Source organism: Sturnira hondurensis, unplaced genomic scaffold (genome assembly GCF_014824575.4).
Source record: "Sturnira hondurensis isolate 20B ecotype Veracruz unplaced genomic scaffold, ASM1482457v3 Scaffold0001509, whole genome shotgun sequence".
Taxonomy (NCBI): Eukaryota; Metazoa; Chordata; class Mammalia; order Chiroptera; family Phyllostomidae; genus Sturnira; species Sturnira hondurensis.
In genome coordinates this window covers 6,814,531-6,838,059 of record NW_028074140.1, presented here as the reverse complement: position 1 = coordinate 6,838,059, position 23,529 = coordinate 6,814,531, and the positions used below count along the sequence as shown (strand labels likewise).

The 23,529-nt window shown below is 39.8% G+C and overlaps 1 non-coding gene across 1 annotated transcript; it reads right to left on the bottom strand.

The window, feature by feature from the left end:
• Window positions 1–7,116: 7,116 nt before the first annotated feature.
• Window positions 7,117–7,274, bottom strand: LOC118975498 (U1 spliceosomal RNA). The gene has a single exon (XR_005064079.1). It is a non-coding gene; the product is annotated as a U1 spliceosomal RNA (small nuclear RNA).
• Window positions 7,275–23,529: the final 16,255 nt, after the last annotated feature.

Sequence of the window (23,529 nt, the reverse complement as noted above, 5' to 3'; positions counted from 1 at the left end):
TATCCAAAGCACCATATTTAGGCCTTTCGAAAATAATGCGATCCTAGGCTTTCAGCCTAGTGCTGGAATTAAATGAGACTTCTGGGGGTTCTCGGAAGGAGATGGGGTATTTTAAAAGTGAGAGGAAATTAACTCAATTTTGATGAAGAGATAGACTGCGATAAATTATTAGAATACTCACAATTATTCCTCCTCGCATATGCAGGCAGAATCTATTTTCCCACCTCTTGAATCTAGGTTGGCCATGTAATTTGCCATGTAAATGAGACACGAGCTAACATAATACAAGCGTAATGTAGAAAAGCACTTGTGTATTTATAGCTCACCTGCTTGCTGCTCCTGGAATGCCTGCCATTGCCACCGTGTGAATGTGCCCAGGTTAGGCTACAGGATGACGAGAGACATGTGACATAGTCACATTTATGCCCCATCTGAGAGTCAACAATCAAACATGTGAATTGAATCATCCAGAATCAGCTGGGCCCCAAATGGCCTGGCAAGTAACAGCTGGGAATTAGCAAACCCAGCTGAGTTCAGCCAAACCCGACCTTAATGATGGCCCAGCACAAACCACCAACCTAAACAAAAAGTTGTTTTAAGCCACTATATTTTTTACGCTAGTTTGCTACACAGCAAAGGCAAATTGATATACAAGACTAATTCACTTCCATAAAAACATCTAGATGTAATCTTGAAAGAATAGGACATGACAGTTTTCTGTATCTCCTTTTGAGAAATCTGGCAATTGACGTTGTTGAAGATTCGATTAGTTTGTTTGATAAAAGGAAGACGTGTCTGAGTTAGGGTTGAAACGTGTTGGATGAGGTCATCCAGAGGACACGACCTCCAGCTGACCTGTGAGCTGGACCCAGGGGAATGGAGGCTCCCCACTCCTTCCAATGCCCACTGCTCCCCCCCGTAGGAGCCCTTCTTAAGCACTCAGCCTCGAGAGAGTGCTGTGTTATTGAGATCATCTGGAGTGAAGGCCTCTACATAGACTTTTGTGACTCTGGCAGGAAGGTACAAACATCTACTCACCTTGTAGCTGCCAAGACAAGCCTCGGGTATGTTCCTTTGCTTACTGCGCCTGCCACCGACCAGTCTGGAGCGGTCTGCCTCTTTCTTCAGTCTCTCTTTGCCCGGCATGAACAGGGCCACGTTCCAAACCCGTGGAAGCTGTAAATTAGCTTATTCTTAGTCATTAACTACTCGGCTGGCCCACAGTAAGCAACCTGACAGTTCTATCGCTCGGCCACTCGAGAATTACAACACGGGTGCTGGATCAGCTCCTATAGGGGTTTCCATCTAGCTTTAACATGTGTTTTTTTTTTTCTGATTTCCTTTCCAATTTTGAGGCCAGTCTGACCATTAAATTAACGGCAATGTCTTCCATTGGAAATGAATTCACATAACTATATTTTTATCTAGGGGAATACGGAAGATTTATGTTTCTATTTTAAGGAAGAAAATAAACACATTTCTAGCTTGCTCTATCAATCTCGCTAGAGAAACAGAGATTCCTGTTTTCTAATATTGTGCAATTGGCAGTTTCATCAATCAGTTCATTGAAAAGTATCTATTAAATACCTATTACATATATTGTGCTTGCCACTTTAGAGAACACAAGTGGCGGTGGGCCTAGAAGTTGCTCTCAGAGACCTTACTATTAACGGAAAATAAAAGAGATTTACTTATTAAAAAGAAAACTACAAGCTAAGGCATAATAATACATCACAGGCACCAGAAACACCACACAGGTCAGGAAAGCTTCGTGGTGAAGAGTAGGTTCCAGAGCCAAACTGCTTAAACCTGACCCTGGCTTCATCACTCAGCTGCTGTGCAGTCCGGACACGTTTTTTTTTACCTCTCTGGGCCTATTTCCTAATCTATAAAATAGGCATATCGATAGTACCTGCCTCATAGACTGTGTACATAGATTATGTGTACATAGACTATGTGCACTTATATGTGTATATATATAAAGTGCTTAGGAAAGTTTAAATGTTAATATATATGAGGAGCAGAGCACATAAGGAACATTCCATCAGTGCTCTGTATCTAAACATAGACAGTAAGTGGCTGAGAATAATAGCTATCCCACGTGAACTGCTGAGAGGAAAAAAAACCAGTTTCCTATAAGCCAACTTCCTGCCATTAATTTCATATTCCATCCGTTAATCAGTTTTCGGAATCACGCAAAATTTGTTCAAATTTTTATTTCCTGAAATATTCGAACGCAGTGTTGTCATAGTATTTCGTGGAGGACCTCTAACGACAAGAAATGTGAGGGGTGGAATTTTCATAACAACTCCCCTGTCGAGCCTGCTCTGCTTCCGAAAGGCTGTCAGAACCAATGTGGCCACAGTAGGTGCATCGTTGTGGAAATGCACGTGGGAGCTCCGTGTCTGCTGTGCACTCGTGCATTAGGTTGGCCAAAAAGTCCATTCCATTTTTTTCTGTAAAATAAAAGACATTTTTCTTCTCACCAATAACTTCATTGATTTGGGTATTTTGAGCATGTTGGCTATCTCCTGCTACTGGCTTCTAGTCAGTAGAGGCCAGGGGTGCTGCTAAACACCTTCCAATGCATAAGACAGCCCCACAGCAAAGAATTATTTGGCCAAAATGTCCATAGTGACATGAGAGTTCTGGCCAAGATGGAGGCATAGATAGAAACCCTTCGCTTCCTCACACAACCAAAAGGAGGATAACAACCAATCTAAAATCAATAAACAACCAAAAACACCAGAAAATCAAACTGCATGGAATTCCAACAACCAAGAAATTAAAGGAAAAATCAACCAGAACAACCCAATGGGTAAGGCGGTGGATATCCTGGGCTGACTCAGAAAAACCAGGGCAACCTGGCAGTTTGGGGGCAAGGCTGGCTGCTGATCTTCATTGTCTGGGCAGGAGGGGCTGACTTAGGGGGGAAACTGAGACCCAGAGCTGACTGTGGGCCTCGGGTTTCTGCAGTGGGAGATATGGCCAGCCTCACACTAGCTGAAAAGTGCGCCAGGGACCAGTTTCGTGGAAGACAATTTTTCCACAGACTAGCTCAGGTTAGAGAGTGAGGCTTTGCTCACCCACCATTCACCTCCGGCCTTGTGGCCCAGCTCCCAACAGGTCACGGACCACTGCCAGTCCACAGTCCGGAGGTTGGGGATCCCTGGCCTAGATGAAACAAACATACTCCTAGAAAGACACAAACTACCAAAACTAGCTCAAGAAAAAATTATTAATTGACCTATGCAAGTAGAAAAATTGAATTAGGAATTCTGAAATCCTCTCCAAAGAAAAACTCAGGCTCAGATGTTTTCACTGCTAAATTGTACCCAATGTTTAAATGCTAATAATGGATGTTAATTTCTATGTTCCCTGCCGATCTGTATTAAAACTTTAGATTTTAAAAAAAGTGTGCCAGAGACAAGCAGGCGGGCTGCATTTTTCCCTCTCTGGCCCCTCCCCCACAGACAGGGTTGCAGGGAGGGTTGCCCTGCCAGGGTGAATAGCTATGGTCCTGCCCATTTACAAACTATCAGCTATGCCAAGACTAAGGAATATGGCCCTAATGAAAGCACAGAGTAAATTCTCAGAAAGAACTAAGTGAGGAGGAGATTGCCAACCTATCTGATGGAGAATTTAAAGCCCTGGTAATCAAAATGCTCACAGATATGATTGAGCTTGGTCAAAAAATGAAAGAACAAATGAAAGATACCCAAATGAAAAAAAGCAAAATATTCAGGGAACCAACAGTGACAGGAAGGAAACCAGGACTCAAAGCAACAAAAGAAAGAAACAGGGGAGAGAATCACGGGGTAAAAGGGGAAGGACTCACATGAACAAGTATAAAGGATACATGGACAATAACTAAGGGTGGGGGGAGGAAATGGGAGGGAGGTGGGGAGCACTGGGCTAGAGGTGGACAGGGCTGGGAATATAAGACAGAAAGCTGTACTTGAACCAGAATTAAATAAAAAAATTTTTAAAAATTAATTCAAAAGAAAAGGAAGAAAAAAGAATTCAAAAAAAATGAAGAGAGACTTAAGAGCCTCTTGGACAACTTGAACATTCCAATATCCTAATTATAGGGGTGCCACAAGAAGAACAACAGCAAGAAATTGAAAACTTATTTGAACAAATAATGAAGAAAAAGTTCCCCAATATGGCAAAGGAAATAGACTTCCAGGAAGTCGAGGAAGCTCAGAGAGTCCCAAAGAAATGGAACCCAAAGAGGAACACACCAAGGCACAACACCATTAAGTTACCAAAAATTAAATATAAGGAGAGAATCCTAAAAGAAGCCAGAGAAAAGGAGGCACTTACCAAACAAAGGAGTTCTGATTAGACTATCAGATGATTTCTCAAAAGAAACCCTGCCAGCAAGAGGGGGCTGGAAAGAAGTATTCCAAGTCATGAAAGGCAAGGACCAACGCCCAAGATTGCTCTATTCAGCAAGGCTTTCATTTAAAATGGAAGGGCAGATAAAGTGTTTTCTGGATAAGGTCAAGTTAAAGGAGTTCATCATCTCCAAGCCATTATTATATGAAACATTAAAGGAACTTATCTAAGAAAAAGAAGACCAAAAATATGAACAATAAAATGACAACAAACACCTATCAACAAATGAACCTAAAAGAAAAGAAAAACAATGAAAACGAAAACTAAGCAAACAACCACAACAGGAAGAGAGTCAGAGAAATGGACATCACATGGAAGAAATCCAGTGGGAGGGGGAAGGGAGGGATAGGTAGGAAAATGTACAGGGAAGAAGAAGCATAAGTAGTAGGCATAAAATAGACAGGGAGAGATAAAAACTGGTATAGGAAACAGAGAACCCGAAGAACTTATATGTACAACCTGTGGACATGAACTAAGGCGGGGGGAATGCTGGAGGGTTTGGGGGGCAGGGTGGAGGGAGACTAAAGGGGGGAAAAGCTGTAATAGCATAATCAATAAAAATACTTTAAAAAACAAAAAAAGTCAATAGTACCAAGAAACTTCACAAACCACTTTTTGACAGGTTTGATAGAAATAGATAGTTCTTGAGTTATTTTAGAAATGGTATCCTATATTACAAAACTAAAAATACAAAAAGGTGAGCTTACTCTTCTTTTCTGAAAACAGTAGAAGAGAACTGTTCTGCCAGGGGATTTTTTTCAAACCTTTGGGCAGAATTTTTTTATATATGCATATATATCTTTTACCATGTAACTTTTGTTATGTATGTTTTTTCTTTCTTTTAGAATGGTCAATTTAGTGAAAAGAATGAGAAATGTCACATAGTACAAAGTAGAAAGTCACCAAAGAAAGAAGTCAAAAGCTGGAGATTCAAGAAAAAGTTAATATTGAATTTTACTTCAAATACATAAAAATTTTAATGCAAAAAATAAAAATAATTTTATATGTAAAAATGGAAGAACTGACTTTCCCAATTTAACTTCCATTCAGAGATACCCTTATAAATTAAAAAGTAGAGGTCAGGGGGAAAAAAAGAAAAACAAAGGGAATTTAGAGTCACAGTCTTCAAGACACTGTGACTGGCCAAGACACTGACCACACTATCATTTTAACAGTAATTGAGCATCTATATTGGGAATAGCACTGTATGAACCACTTTGGGAATTAGAATCTAGCTGAATACAGCTTCTATCTCAAGGGAGGACATAATCTTGCAGAGAAACTATCTTCTTTGCGATGGAAATGCGTGTTAAAAGCCCTAGGGAGGAAACAGAAATTTCATTTTAACACCATGCTCTAAGAAGAATACTGTAGCCAGTTGTTTTAGATGCATCACAAAAGCAGGACTCAGTAAGACAAAATGATACTGATACAGGCCTGGTACAATGCCTCAGACATAGTATGTACTATGTAAGCAGTTGTCATTAAACTTTATAGTAAATTCTATTATCTTTAGTCAGAGAGTGGAAATACTGTCTCCATATATGGTTGTGTTAATATGCCAACCAGAAGGAGCTAGTGGACAAAGGAAAGAGAATAGGCAATTGTCAACTACATTAACAACAGAGGTTGCAGAGTTCACTTCAAAGAGGACTTTAGTGACACAACAAGAAACAATGAGAGACCCCAGGGCATACAATAAAAAAACTGTTAATATATATTAATGTACTAGGAGAAGGGATTGAACTCCAATTGTGTGTACTCCCTGACATCTCATCATGGACTGTAGGAGAAAACAAAAACCTGCAATGCTTAGGTTTCTTTTCTAATGAACGGCAGGATAAGACATGTATAATGAAACTGAATGCAAAGCGATGCCTGCCAACACGTGATGGACAAGGAAGGCTATGGGGTCCGTGTTAGTCAAACGAGATTTACATCGACAGGTGGTGCCAGAAGATTTTGGCTGGGCTTGGGATTCCTTCTTCGCCTGTGTTTTTAAGGATGAGACCATTATGGCCCTTGTTCCTCCCCTTTGCCTGCCACACTTCCCAAACTACAAATACGAAAGAGCTTACAGCGGTAGATTAGAAAAATTATAATGATACTAAGTGTAAAGGGGAGGGGATAGTGCCTGTAATATAGTCCAATGAACAACCAGCAAAATTAGTGGAGGAAGGAGGGGCAGGAGGTAATTATTCTGTACAACATAGCAATGGTTCACGATAAAAACAAATCTCAAATTTACAGAACTAATTATACTTGCCACCAGCTTGCCAACGAACTGCAGTTTTTTACCTACTCACATTCATACATCTCAAATAGTTTACAAAGTGATTTTGCACCTATTTATTATTAATTTGCACAACAAACTGGGGTAGAGAGCTGTTCAGCGAACTCAACTGACTTGAGTAAAAGCTGCCTGGAAGAAGCTGGATGGAGCCAGGACTTAGAGCCAAATATCCAAATTAGCTCTCTTTGGAAAAGCAAAGGTGAAGATGTTCCCTGGTCCATATTTAATATCAGAAAAGAAATTCTGGTGACAGGACTAATTATCATTTGTTGCGCACCAACCATATGATAAATGTTTCACCTATAACTAGGAGGTCTCTCTAGCCCAGCTGGTGCATGCTAGGACCCATGTATTAATATATAGACTCATATCTGCTCATTTAATCAATAGTCCCCACTTGTCAATACTCTTTTTTTTAATCCAGGGAGGAGTGCAAATGCAGGCTCCCACTACCACAAATAAAGCAGTCAAATTTTTCACATTTGGGGAAATCACAGGTGTCAGCACATCCAGAGTGCAGTGGAGAAGCCTCACCCTGGAAAAACCACCTCCGTGATCATGACTTCTCCCAGGTTAGCAGTATCCCACCTGTCGACATGTCTAACACATGGAATGAGAAGGAAGTGACGTTGTGTGATCTCCCAGGCCAGGTCAGCTCCGGAAAGATAATAGTATTTCTGTTTCTCTCTCTCTCCTATTTTTCGCTCCTCTCTCTTTCTTTTCTTTTCTCTCCCCCCCTCCTCTCTTTTTCTCTCTGCTCTCTCTCTCTCTCCAGCATCCCAACTGCCATTTTCTACGGAATTCAGGGCATATACAGAAGCCATATGTAATTGCTGTAGACAGCCATCCCAGTGACATCCTGGTGAACATCTAGCCTCATTGCCAGGCGTGGGAGGGAGGGAGCCGTCACCAGGCACTGCCTGCAGTGTGATGGACCCTGAGTGAGAATGGCCTCATGGAACAAAATGAGCTCTCAGAGTCATAAGAGATAAAAAATAATTGCTGTTCTTTGAAGTCATTAAGCTTTGGGGTAATTTGTTCTAGAGCAAAGAACAACCAGAACCTCATTTTTTACCTGACTTCTTTAGAGAAGGCAATTAGTTCAATATGTAGGCTCTCTATGAAAAACTAACCTGGTGATAAATAGGTAGCACCTGGTCAAATCTGACACCTCTTCCTGCAGGACAGGATTGTGAGGCAATGGCAGGGATGGTCACATAATTTGGGGGACCCCGTGCCTACCAAAAATGGGGGCCCATTGTTCAGAAAGCAAGGAAAAAATGCTGCTATGTGTATGTGAAAAGCTTTCTCCTTTATTTTATGGTCTCTGTAACCATTCCCTTTTTATTTGCTATTTTATGCCATTTTCAGTGAAGAAAAATGAACATTTAAAATTATGAACATGATTTGACTGTTCATATTTATGTTATCCAATCCTATTTCAAATGCAAATACCAAAGCATTTGACTTACACACAGAATCACCAAAATTAAACAATTCATCTGTGGCTCCTTCCCAGAGGGTGGTATCACAAGCCCACTAGGAGAGAGAAACACAAGCCAGACCCAGAAAATCTGAGAAGAAAAAGAAGGGCCCCCAGCCCACTCCAGGGACAGAGCCAGCCTAAGGAGTGTTCTGCGGGCAAGAACTGTCAGGAGAATGTGGGCCCCCACAGGTGACACAGGCATGGGGCTGTGCGGTGACGCAGGCTGCAGCAGATCCACGAGCTGTGCCTTGAGAGGGCAGGGTCTGTAGAAGTCCAGTCTGGTGTAGTTCTGGTTCATGGGCTCCACACCACGACAGACAGGGGACTTGCAAGGATCCTTCAACTCTGTGCTGGGAAGCCCTTGCACCTGGGTTGGGGGTGAGCAAGAAGCCAGACAAAGCCTCCAGCAGCTGGACCACAGGACAGATGCTGCTAGCCTGGGTTGGGGACAGTTAATGTCATTCCAGGCCCCAAGACACTGCCAGGGCTTCACATCCACCCTGACCTTCCCTGAACCCATACCCAGGCCCGTATCAGTTATTGAGGCTAGCAAAAGTCATGGGTATGTGGATGGAGAAGGAGGCAAGCAGGGCCCAGGACTCCAGGAACAACCATCCAGGGAGGCCATGGGGAGGAGGGATGCTCTGAGCCAAGGCTTCCAGCCCCTGGTTTTGCTCCATCATCTCACAAGACTTGCAAAACACAATTTCAAAGGTGTCATTATTCAGAATTTCAGGATACGTACCATGGAGAATTAAACACCAGTTAGAGGGCATCTTCTGAGCATGAGGCCGTGACACTCTTGTCAGTGGGGTCACCGCTCATGGTGGCTGTCAGGTAGGAAGAGTGGCACGGAAAGGAAGAAGTATTACTTCATATGTAGGATAGTTTGATCCCTGGACTGAGAGTTAGGGTTTCTGAATTCTAGTTCCACTCTCTGTCCTCATTATTTTATCTTTGAGGCCCTGATCTTCTCGTCTGCAAAACAGAAATTTACATTAAGTGATTCCCGAGGCCCAGTTATTTACTCTTTAATAAGTATGTATTTACTGTCTGTTAGACGCTGGGGAATGTGCTTGACCCTGAAATTACGGGGGTGAACAAAAGCAACATGCAGCTGCTGATGCCATTAGGAAAAGAAACATCCCCTAAGTAGTTACAAATGTAATCAATACTATAAGTAGGGGATACAATGGGAAGCAGTGGGGATGAGGAGGGCCATCTCCTTTGAAGTGTGTGGGAAGACTTCCCTACAGAAGGGATGTTTAAGATGAGGCCAGAAGGATGAGCGAATGTTAGTGAAGTAAACTGTGTTGTTTGGTTAGTGGGAAGGAGAGGAGCAGGCACATGGAGAAAGGCAGGAGAAGGGCCGGGAATTCCAGGCAGAAGAAGAGCATGGGCCACAGTACTCACTGGCTCTTGAACAGACACTGACGGTGTAAAGAACATAAACTCAATGCTAACAAACTTAGGGAAAAAGAAAGGTTGTTGACTGACGCATGACAATGTGATGACTGAATATGCAAACCAGCATTGCTGTCCCAGGAGCAGGGAGGAACATGTCTCAGACAAAACCAGTATTATCCCCAACACAGAGCCTTAGATACATAGTTGGGAGCAAAGAGTTTGTTTTGAACGTTGTTGCAGAAAACACAGCGAGGGAATGGGAGTATAAGACAGGGCAAGTAAGATAGCCAATAAAAGTCACGTTGCTCTGTGGGTAACTGGAACTTATTCCTACTGGGGACAGTATAGAACATTCCCTCAGTATCATCTTCAATGGGGCAAAGAAGCTGGGTGGACCAATTTCACCAATGCCCATCCTTCATGGCTTTGGGATTGCCACAGAGGAGCGAACTCCCCAGCACTCGGCCCATCTGTGGGTATAGCGTATTCCCAGGACCAGAAAATCCCTCAAGCACAGCCCTGGGAACTCGTAGGTGTATTTTATGCAGGGGACTTCAGGGCTGAGGGGATGTGGGTGGGGCACAGACAGCGTCTGCTACAGTTTTGGACTGGGCTGCTCAGGCAGCTAAGGTAAGGAACAGAGATGACCATAGAATAAAATTCTGGAGATGACTATGATGCCAGGGGAGAGAGACAGTGCTTTCTCATTCTCAGACTAAATTCATAGACTCAGAGTTTTGACACTCAGCATTCCAACTGCCATCTTACATGAGAAAAGGAGTTGAAAAGAGGTAAATCCTTATCCAAAGTTTCATGGCCACTATGGACGTGAACCTCCTAACATTTGCTTCACTTTTCATGCTACTGTTACGTAGTTCACTAGCATGGCTTTCATGAAAGACAGACAGAAAGAGAGAGGGAGGGAGGGAGGGAAGGAGGGAGGAAGGAAGGGAGGAAGGGAGGAAGGGAGGAAGGGAGGAAGGAAGGAAGGAAGGAAGGAAGGAAGGAAGGAAAAGAGGAAAGAGGAAGAAAAATGGAGATTGGCATGGTCATCTTCATTCAGACAGGACATACGCAGACCCTGAAAAGTGAATTCACCAGTGAAATCAAAACAGTAGCCAGCATAACATGACCTCACCTGCTTGAAAATTTTCTCTAGAACTCATCTTTTCCCCATCTCTATATCTTCTACAATTTTGAAGAAGTAATAGGAAATTTTGCACAGAATATTGCTGCTGTGCTCCGCATGTACATATATAACATGTAAGTGAGAAAAACTAGATTTCCCAGGTCAGTAACAGTGAGACTGAATCACTGAGTGCAGTCATGTATCGCAGTAATCCCCCAAGTCATTAGTGAGCATACACCAGAGACCAAATTCTACTAAGCCCAGATATGCCAGGGGCTTCTAGGAAACAACTTAAAGAGCTAAAAAAATCAATATTAACACACCATTTAATTATTTATAGGAAAAGCATGTCCTCAGAACTGTACTGTAATTGCAGTCTACAATTCCATCCCCTAATGTAAGAGCATGGCTTCCATCACCGGAGAGATTCTGCAGGCACCAAGTGGTTTATTCAGGGAGTGTGAAAAGACTTGAAATATTAAAAACTTAAATTGGAAAGGTCATCTTTCTGCTTGAACAATAATTATATGAGATGCTAGAAATATAACAGAAAATAAGACATTTACAAATGAAGGATACATTATAAGGTGAACAAAATTTTTAAAAATAAGTGAACAATAAAATTTTTCACTGAATTTCACTAAAATTCATAAATAAGCCATTTACAAATGAAGGATACATTATAAGGTGAACAAAAATTTTAAGAATAAGGTGAACAGTAAAATTTTTCACTGAAGGTACCTAATATACTGAATATGTACCCGAGGGCAAGTGTAAGCATAAGTTACTGTAATTGCTGTCATGAGCAATTTTTTAAAAGAAAAGTGCTCTAGAAGAATTATTTTGATGGTTAAGTTTTCTAGAGACCAAGGTGAGTTTTTGGCATATGTCTCAACCTTTTCTAAAAACCTTCCCCAAATCTTTCTATTTATACAGCTCCAAAGGATTACAGTCAGTCTTGGATGGCTTATACATTTTTAAATTCCACTTTTGTCAAATAGATTTATAATTCTGAATTGGACTCATGACAGTTTGATTTATGCTTCTGCTCCTGACTGATGTTATGTGTACTTACCATCACTGAGTTGTCACAAAGGACTCAGATCCACAGAGACTGAGATGATGTACTGCGCAAAGGGTCATTAATAGGAAATAACAGAACTAAGCTCGCCCTCTGCTTTGGTGTCCCAGGAATTCCAAGAAGCACGTATCTTACAGTACCAGGCACAGATTAGGAGAGCAGATTGCACTGTAATGAAGCAAACAGAAATATGCTGTGCTTTCTGGGAAGGCCACATCTTGGGTAAAGTTCCCTTGAACTTTCTGCTTCCTGAGTTAGAAAACCATGTAAGACATCACCAAAGACCATTCAGTAATAATTCTGTTTCAGCTTATCTTCCTAGAGAGAGAGACTTTGTGGTTGTCTTAATTTTTCCTTTAATATGGGCATTTTTCTGATCCTACAGAAAGTTATCAGGGTTTGGCAGAGAAAAAAAATGGTGTGAGGTAATAATTCACTATCAATATTCACATAAAATAAAGTTCTTAGCTAACAAACTTGAGTGAAGTAAGTCGACAAGAATTTTTTTAATAGTCTGCCCTTTTAACAGCAAGATTGTGATTTCACTGTTAACAACTGTCAGCCAAGATACAGAGATTGATTTTGTCTACTTGTGGTCTGCCTTCATCACACATATTCTTCAACACTTTATTGTCACTGCTAAGCACAATTCTTTTCCTTCTCTTCTTTGTCATTAGTTCATTACTGTATTTGCCTTCTATAAATATAAAATACAAAGTAAAGTACAGACTGTAGGTGTCTACCAAGGATCACAACAAACAGTGCAATGACAATATTCCCCAAATGGTCTTCTGCTTGTCTTTGATTTACAAACATCTGCTGAAAACATTGCCTCTTTAACCATTAGGGTGTAGTTTCTGTATATTGCCACTGTTGCTACTTCCCAGGAAACCACCAAAAGTCAACTTCTAGAATATGTTTTAGAAATTTCTGGAGAGGAAAATTGTTCCCATTGACTGTCTGCAGAAAACAGGAGGTGCCATGATTTTCAAGGACCAGGTCAGTACTAGGGAACGTGCTTGTGTAAGTAGACCCTAAGGAGCAAAACAAGAGCATAACATTTTGCATTTGCTGTAAACTGAAGCCTGTGACTACCAGATACTCTCCGGCTACCTTATTCCCTCTGGAGAGTAATACTCAAATAATAGGGTACCCAGAGTTATGAAAGCTTACTTTGGATAGACTTTTAGTCAAGATAATAGCCTTCTTTTTGCTCAGTTTATGTGCAGTTTTCCAGTTGGAAAGAATGTTCTAAGCCAATCATAAAGGCCTAATTTCTCCCTAGAATTTCATATCAATTAAATGCGCAGTCCTGGATCATGGTTCTACTGATCTCAGAAGATGCCCCGCAGCCTGAACTCCACTTGCCTGTCAGTCCCTGATATTCCTGTAATTCTGAAGAACTTTGTGCTTTTCCAAATTATCAAATACAAAGCACTTCCAAGCAATACTGATTTCTAGTAAGGCCTGATGAAACTTTCTTGAACTGCATATATTAAAATTAGGCAAGGCTCCCACCAAGCGAGGCGACTCATTTCTTATATCTAACAGGCAGCACACGTAATTCAAATTTGTGTCTTAACAGAATGACAAATTATGATGGAGTTTAGATGATGCTGTTGAAGCAGTGAGGGCCAAAGCGCCATCGTACAACCTGTCCCTTGTTCTTTTGGCTTTGAGCTCCTCACTGTTCCCTTTCACCTCGGTGAGCGGAAAGAGGAGAAGGATGCTAATGCTCTGTAAGAAAGCCATGATTAAATACAGAATGTTGTGACGGATACATTTTATTTCACATTACATCAAGAAATGTAGTCACCATTTGTGCTGTTACTTCAAGACAGCTTCCACTGACCTTTCCGCAGCTCATTCAGTGCACCAGCAGAGAGGAAGGACACGAATTCGTTTCAGATCCAGATTACCCTGGTTAGGAAGATGCTTTTCCAAAGGAGTGCAAATGCTCACACTCTGCATGACACTTTCCTCTCTCATTAAGTCTGACATTTCTGGGCTTTGTTGCAAACCAAAAGCCCAGGGTTGTATGGGATGGCAGGAACGAAATTTTGAGCAATACACAGAATGCAGTACCAAAAAAAAAAAAAAAGGAAAGCAGAGAAAATTAAAGAGTTCTTAATGTACACCTTCTAGATAAGGTCACTTCATGACAAGCAGTAGCAAAGGCTGAGCCACTTTTCAGACCACCATGGACAGCTGCTGGAACACCAGCTACCAGGCCAGCCTAAGTGATTGATTGATCAGAGAGGACTTCAACAAGAAAGAGGGGCACATTGCCTTTGTCTGTTTATTCCAAAATGCCTACATTCTCCATAGTCATAGGTTTTGTCTAAATTCTTTGGTTTGTATTTTGACTTCCATTTCAAAGCAATTAAGCATCTGCTTCACTTTTAAAAGTAGGGACTTCGTTAACTACAAAGTACTGGCAGCCACGGGAAAACCAGAGCAAGGGTCTGAGAGCGGGGAGGTGGCTGTGGGATCCAGCTCAGCCATCGCTATGACCTAAGGTTTGGATTTCCTCTCTAAGTAGAAAGATGGCAAGTATATGTGTGCGTCACAGTATCTTTCTCACAAACAAATAGCTGTTGGTTTTATTTGTAGAAGTTTAAAATTCAAGTGTATTTTTCATAAAGATAAGTTGACACCTTATTTAAGAACTGCATCAGAAGTTAGATAACTTGCGGAAACTATACTAATTTGTTGTCTTCCAGTATATTGAAATATACCCAGAAATGCTATGAATGTCTGATTTTTTAATAATTTGTTAAAAGACAGCTTATTGGCAGGTAAAATAATCATTTATCTGTAGCCTAAGCCCTTGTTGGGGACCACCCTGCCTGGTTTCAGGAATTGTAACTGGCCCCCATGGCTAAGGATGAGTGAGCGACCTCCAGAATGCCAGCTTGTCTCTGGTAGCAAATGCTGCCTCAGTTTACTCCCCTGCTCCAAAAGCATGGTCGATGGTTGATGATGGGTAAGACTCCTCACAGAGATGGGCAACCTAAGCCAGACACAATCACTTGGGAGGCCATAATGGAAGGACTCTGGGGGCTGCAACAAAGAGGGAGTGATGGACCCTCGCCCCCTGGCTATTCTGACATAGCCCAGTCCCCATGTCCTCTGGGAGAAGTGCTTCCTGGCTCTAATCCACTTAAGCCTGAAAACCTGTGATGGGGGAGGTGGTGCAGCTCCTTGCCTTGCTAGAGCAGTATCCTGGGTAAATCTGGCATAAGAAAAAATTCTTAAAAGTCCTCTGAAACCTGCTTTGCTAAGAGTGCTTTCATTCATATGTTAAGGGTCTGAGTAGGAAATGAGTATGTCTCCCAAAGTTTCTGCAATCCCCTTTCCTGACAGACACTGACTCAGACTAAGCCCTCAGATTTCTTTGAAATGTTATCTACTGTTTGATCCTTACGGCCTGTATTCCTGTGTATTACAACCCAACAAAAGTACCTGGAGGAAGGGGTTCCTGGCCTTTTTCCTCTGAGAAACTGGCCACCTTTCCTCCCTAGGCAGATCATGTCTTGGTAGTGTTACTTTCATCAGTGGCGGACAGTGGGACTTGAGGGCAAAGTCACCTCCACAGCCCTTAGTATAACTTACTTAGAAACATATTTCTATTTTACCTTTTCATCTTTAGAAATAACAAGCACTGATCCAATGAAGTAAGTTATAAGTGAGGGCCAGAAAAATGCTGTTCTGGATATAGAAAACATACTCAACTATATGCCATAAATAGCTACACAAAATTCATTTTAGACAGAGACATATCTAAAGGTGATCTGGTATAATAGAATTGTCATTTTAGTTAAATAGATTTAATCTCATCATTTTATCATTTCTACATGTGAATTTTTCATCTTTACCTGCCTAGATTTAAAGATGCCTGAAATTCAGGAAACAAATATACTCTAAAAAATATAAGACTTTTCCATTCATTTTTAAACACAATTTCACCATAAAGTGCAAATAATACATAACATAAACAAATTTCAAATGCTTTATCCAACTCATGTTGTCTTTACTAAGAAAACATTTGAAAATTATATCCTTGAAATAAGGAAGTGACAGTTTAAGAAGCTAAGATTAGTTAATGAATTTTAAACATGGTGTATTGATTATACATTGCAGCACAACAAACATCTACTATCTCCCAGGTTTTGTGGACCAGGGCTCTATGCATAGCTTAGGTTGGTGCCTTTGGTTCAGGGTCTTTTATGAAACTGCAGTCAAGCTGCTGCCTAGGGCCATCTTCTTATCACAAAACTGGACTGGGGAAGGATGCTCTTCTCACGTGCACTGGGTGGATGTTGGCAGGCCACAAAACCCCTGCAGCCAAGCTCACTCATTTGTCCATCCACGTGGGTCTGCCTCACAACATAGCAACTTGTTTCTGCCTAGAACAAAAGACACAAGGACAAACAAGAGAGAATACCCGAGATGGAAGCCACAGTCTTTTTTCACCTATTCTTGGAAGTGACGGTCCATACTGTTTACCATATTCTGTAGCAAATCAGTAAGTTCAGGCCAAACTAAAGGAAAGGAGATTTCTTGGGTGTGAAAGGAACTACCGAAAGTGAAAGCAGAAGCCCCTTCTTTTCACATATCGTGTTGACTCTCTAGAAATACATCCTTTAGGTGGCAGTTCTGAAAAATCAGTCAGCAGTCAGATTTCTCTTATTTGTGAAGATAGATTCAACTATTCTATATCAATATGGCATCTGGATAATTCAGCTATTTGCACCTGCTAGACTGAATGCTCCAATAAGCATATTTAAATACAATTTATTCTTCCATGTAGCGCAAGCTATATCTTTCAAGGTAGGCCATTTTTGGCATTATATGAAACCAATTTTAAAATTTGGCATTATAAGAAACCAATTTAAAAATATTAGTAAACTCAAGTTTGAACCATAAATCAAATCTAATTTAAAGGTGACTTTTGCTTCAGTTTGATAAAAATATTTTTCAGCAGAAAGGGGTTAAATTGTGGATAGAAACAGGCAGAAATGTAAAACATTCAGAAAACTTGAATTTTCCCAGCTCCGTCATTGCCTCAGTTTTTTAAATGAAAAAGCAAAAATTGGTATAACATCCATATCTGCCACTCATATAGCTGTCATTCAATTCATTACATATTTCTCAAAGTAAAAAATTTTATTTAAGTCTTGGTCCACATCACTTTCTTTGCATAAGCAAAGGATTACATTTAAATCACAATAATGAGTCACCGATTCTGGCCCTTCAGTCTTCTAAAGGATCATTTTTCATACATTCTGTATCAAGCTGTTACATCTCTTGATCTCTTTCTTGAGACAGAAGAAACAATATCAGAGCATCAGAATCACATTGGATCTCTGCTGCTTATTATTTTTTAAATAAGAAGAGGTCATGCCAATCTTGTGACCCACTGATATCTCAAAAGGTTGGAGGACTAAATTCTTTTAGAGTGTCTGTCTTTCTGACCTGGCCTGTGGTGGTTGTAAAGCAAAACTGTTGGCTGTGACAAAAGACAGATACTAACAACCACACAAATCTGCAAACATCGTACCTCATAGCACTGTAGTCTGCTTGAGGCTTTCAGAATATGCTCTGTCAAAATGATTCAATGCCTTTAAGAATGCCATTTAAAAATATTTCTAGCAATCATATAATGCACATGTTTGGAATGCTATGAATTAGATGTTTTAAATACAGAGGTAACTTTATTTTCCTAACTGATTTCATAATAGAAGGAGAGGATATTATTCCTAATTCAGAGGTTATTCATAAATGATAATGCAAGTTCACATAAAAGTAGTACACAGAAATATATCTATGTACTATATATATATATATATATATATATATATATATATATATATATATATTCAGGCTCACACATACTGCCAAGAATAATGAAATGGCTTTTTCTAAAGTAATGAAATGCTGAAATATACTTTTGGCAATGCATAAAGGGTACTTGTATGAATGTATATGCCTTAAACTGCTAAGATTTACCAATTAAACAATTTAAAAAGGAAATAAATGCTAAAAAGTTATGCTTCAAAATTCAAGCTCATTCCAAAGCCATTCCTGTGCCCCCAAAAAACTGCTCACCAAAGTAACATAAATCTCTATTTTCATTCCTACTTGAAAATAGCTCTTTTAGCAATGTTTTAATTCACCAGCTCTAAATTTGAAACACATGAAAAGATGCTCAGTATCACTAGCTATCAGAGAGATGCAAATTAAAACCACAATGAGACACCACATTACACCGGTCAGAATGGCCATCATAAACAAAGCAACAAACAAGTGTTGGAGAGGTTGTGGGGAAAAGAGAACCCTAATCCATTGTTGGTGGGATTGCAGACTGGTACAACCATTATGGAAAACAGTATGGAATTTTCTCAGAAAACTGAAAATGGACCTGCCTTTTGACCCAGCAATTCCACTGCTGGGATTATATCCTAAGAACCCTAAAACAGCAATCCCAAGGAACCTATGCACCCCAATGTCCATAGCAGCACAATTTACAATAGCCAAGAGTTGGAAGCAACCTAGATGTCCATCAGTAAATGAATAGATCCAAAAATTATGGTACACTTACACAATGGAATTCTATGCAGCAAAAAGAAAGAAGGAGCTCCTACCCTCTGCAACAGCATGGATGGAACTGGAAAGCATTATGCTGAGTGAAATTAGCCAGGTGGTGAAAGACAGATACCATATGATCTCACCTTTAACAGGAAGCTAAACAACAAAACAAACAAACAAGCAAAATATAACCAAAGACACTGAAATAGAGAACAGACAGATAGGAACCAGAGGGAGGAGGGGAGGAAATTTCAGGGGAAAAGGAGAAGGATTTACAGGAACAAGTATAAAGGACACGTGGACAACAACTAAGGGGGGTGGAAATGGGAGAGAGGTCAGGAGCACTGGGGGGGGGCGGGGCTGGGACAGGAGTAAAAGACAGAAAACTGTACTTGAACAACAATTAAATTTAAAAAAATAAATAAATAAATTTAAACAATATGTCTGTCTATGTCTCTGGATATGCTTCCTTTGTGTGGAAATGAAGCCTTATTCAAGACTGTTAACAAACACAGAAGGTGTTAGTTTGCCTTTTTTTTTTCCTAGGGTAACAAGAAAGTCTGGGTTTTGAAAAGGTATATGATACTTAAAAGATGTGATTTGGCAGTTATTTATCAGCTCCCCCCAAATAATAACTTCCATATATGGAAACATATTATCCAAGGGTAAGAATAACACGGTGGACTTTTTGTCAGGCTACCTAGTCCCTGTATTGTCCTCACCCTGCCCTTTTTGTGTGTCTGGCCCTAACAATATGACTCAGCCATTATTTGTCCTCGACATAAAATAGAACATAGTGATTTTACCTGGGAAAGACTGATACATTCAGTAGAAATCTCCTTCTTTACTAATTTTCCTCCATTTCTTACCATAACTAAATTCTGAGAAATGCCTGAATTGAAAAAGCTTTCAATGTATTCTGCTGTCATAATTCTATGAGTGTACCACACAGTCTTAATATGTCCGTGTTTCTATTATTATTATCATTGGTTCCTCAGCAGTCTCAACAGAATTCATATGACATAGAGATTAATGGTAACAAAAGATTGCTAGCTGAATTAGTATACTAGGGCTGCAATAGGAAAACACCATAGACTAGATGGCTTAAATGGAATAAATTTATTTTCCTATTGTTCTGGAGACCAGAAGTCTGAGATCAAGGTGCCGACAGGGTGGCTTCCAGTGAGAACACTCTCCTTGGCTTGCAGACTGTCGCCTCCTGTCTGTGTTCCCTTGTGGCCTTTCCTCTGTGCAGCAAACTCCTGGTGTTTCTTCCTCTTCTTGTAAGGGCACCAAGCCTATCAGACTAGGGCCCCATCCTCATCACCTCATTTAACTTAATTATATCCTGAAAGGCCCTATTTCTCAATACATTGAGTATGAGCACTTCAACACACAGATTTGAGGCAGGGGGCAGGATGGAGACAATTCAGTCCATGACAGTTGCAGACATTCTGGGATCTTAAAGGATCTTTAATATCTCACAGGAAACTTTGTTCATCCACAATTAATTCCACTCCAGAAGACTCATGGCATTCCATTACCAGTGCCCTCACAGAATTTTTAGCTACCTCTGTACGTGTGTCTTATTTGTAGACCAAGTATATTAGGATTATGGACTTGTACCTTTGCACTGTTGGAGCAACCAATGAAATATCCAGAAGAAACTCTTCTAATCTTTTTTTTACAGGTCAAGAAATAAAGCCAAACTTTAACCAACAACTCATGCAACCCAGGCCACTGTTCTATAGGGGTGTCATTCCCCATTACCTAAATCTCCATCCATGCAGGTAATATTTGGAGCCATCTGCATTAAATCAACCAGTTATTTATTCATTAACCCATTTATTTGTCAACTGTTTATTGTTGAATATTCTAGTCAGTATCAAAAACACTGGAGAGTCAGAGATGAGGAAGACAAGGTCCCTGTCCTTGAACAGCTCCTAGTTGAGAACTGGATCTAAACTTTTTCATGTTAGCCCTTCCAACCTGAGTTTGAAATACATAATCATTATCCCAGTTTCAATATCGTAAAAAGGTAGATCAAAATTAAAATCCTTCCAGGTCAGAACTGCTGCCAGGCCTCTGTGCAAATTTAAAAATGACAACCTCTCTGGGACCAGATGGGCACGTGAGGAGTGCTGTTGTACTATTAGCATCCCTTTCTTTAATGAACACAGACTAAGCAAGAAGCACAGGAAGTATCCATAGATGCTTCAGGTGTACTCATTCGTCCAAAGAACTCATACCTAGCAATCCTCTTCCATGTGGTAGAACTCAGAATGTGTTGGTTTAGATCACGGGCCACCAGCAAACATTCCAACTTATCACCACTCCTATATTCCAAATAGTTAACCTGAGAAGATTAAAGTGTGGAAGATTTCAAGGCCAATCCAGAGATCAGGGAGAGACATTTAGGAGAACCCCAAAGCCAAAACATGTGAGTAACTCTGAATTCCACAACAATAAAATTCCAGCAATACTTGTGATTGATTTCATCACAGTTAACTCTTTTATCTACTAGGGAAAGCAAGAAATGTATAATACCTTTATAACATTCTTTTTCCAGTCATCTGCTTTCTAAATTCTATTATAAATTAATTATGAATAGAGATCTATAATGAATGCCATGTACATCATGAGTATTTACTAAACACAAAGCAATAAAATTATTTTTTATGCAAAGGGGAAAAAAGAGGAAATAAGATTTTAAACAATTAGATGGGTAAAAACAACAAATTCTACATTACAAAAACAATTATTGGGTGAAAAAGGGAAGACTCAGAAGCATCCCGTACACACTACCCTAAAATATCTCTGTATTTCACTTATTTTAGTTAGTGTTTTTCCAGTAGACATGCATGAGTGCATGACATCAATTTGGTGAGTGAGAAGTTTGATAACACCGTTTTCTATATTGTGAAGATAAATACACAACTTAGCATTGGGCTCATACTTTAAATGAACCACAAAACTATGATTTATTCAAATTCATTGCAGAATTTTAGACCAAAATCTATTCATGCTCAAAGGCAAGAAGAAATTATTGCAAAGGTTATTGAACTGAGATTTATATTATTGTACCCCAGAAAAAATGTAAATAAAACCTGTACTCTCTTAACTCTGTTGTGTCATATTTAAGTAGACAAAATTAATAATAACATTGATAGAAAATATTACTGTTAGCATATGCTATACATGAATAATATTGTTGAAATGTAGTTTAAAATTACAATCACTGCAATACCCATGACCATATGACAACCATAGATTCTAGGGCTATCATTTAGAATCTACACTCTAGATTACCAGTTTGTCATCCCCCTCCCAGAATGCACACTTGTTCTTAATCTTTCTCATACCTGTTCTGTCTTAATTCTCTAGTCACATTTCCTAACCAACATTGCCATCTCAATTTCTTGCGTGATTTTTAGAAATTGTTATTTTTTATCATTAGCCTCATATTTCTCATCCTGTGCCCCAACTTCAGCTACTCTCAACAGATACATGACTAGGCTAGAGTTATTTGCTTGTGTTTAAAGTTTTTTTTAATGTATGTACAGTTCATCTCATCTGTGATTATCTGGCCTCTTTAAGAACATCTTTGTATATTTTTTATTTTAAAAAATATTGAAATGATAGTTAAGTAATATTGATCCTAATCAAGTTATTTTAAAATATGTAACAAAATTAAATTCGTATCTTCCTCTCTCTGGATCCATCTAATTGCAATGGTTGAAGCTACCAGCAGCCTGGTGGTCAGACTTTTCTGACAATCTACTATGTTTATAATGTGTCTTTCTCACTCTTTTTCATGCGTATTTGTGTGTGTATACACTCACATATAAACTTTTTTGTTGCCTCCAAATATGGAATTGTGCACACACACACACACAGCTTCTCCATTTAAAACATCGTGTGGAAGGGACATGTATAAAGGACCCATGGGCATGGACAACGAGGTGGGGAGTGACTGTGGGCAGAGGCGGGAGGTGGGTAGGGCAGGGGAGAGCAATGGCGGAAATGGGGACAACCGTACTGAACAACAATAAAAAATAAAATAAAAAAGATTAAACAATAAAATGCCGTGCTGATATCTCCCCATATTATCATAAAGAGAAAACTAGTTAATTCTGCTAAGGGCTGTATGACATTCCATTGTGTGACTTCCCTATAATTTATAAATACTCCAAAGAGAGACAGTTTACTTTCAGCTTTTTATTTTTATGTAAACACTGCAACAAAATTAACAGACTTCTTTAGGTACTCTTTATGCACCGCATTTTCCAATAATACATTTCTCAAAGTGAGATTGCTAAGTCTTAAAGGGTTTTTTTTAATGAGATTCTTGAAAAAAGGATTCATTTACCCCATCCAAGATATGGTGGTCACTAAATGGTATTAGCAGACACTAGTTAATTGAGTGTTGACCAATCTGAAGATAGAACTGAGCTTGGAAACACTCTACCGAAGTGAAATTGATTGACCCTTGTGCTTTTCCTGTAGCAATAGATTCTACACAGACATCTAAAGCTTCAGTTGGGGAGGCTCTGGTAATAGAGAATTTTTTATCGAAAAGCAGTGTTTTATGTTTGACTTTGATACAAATGAAAGCCATCCCTCCACTGTCACTGAGTGTCCCTTGATGTTACTGCATTCTAATATACTAATCATTGCTGGGAAAAGGTATCATGTATCATGTGAGTACAGAATACCGGAAAGAATACTGTTGTAAAGCAGGCTGGTTGCTATGAGAATTGGTAACTGTGCCAGCACTCTATCACACAGTCTCTTTGTTCATAAAATAAGGTATAAAATAAACAAACGCTACAGTACTTTCTGTTCTAAAATTACTGCTATAATGCATGTCAATAAAGATGGCATTGCTACATGATTCAACTTCTAAGACATTCCTCCAACTTTGATTGAAAACAGAACTACTTAGAAACATTTTTTTCCTTAAATCCATTTAGAGTTGTATGATACTGAAAATAAAGTGTGCATACTCTCTGTAATTTGTAAACACTCAGAATGTGTATAGTGATCCCAGCTGCTCAATGTTTTATGATGACTCACTGAGGGAATGCACCGAGCGCTTCATACCGTGCTTGCCACATACAGGCGGTACTCAGCAGCTATCA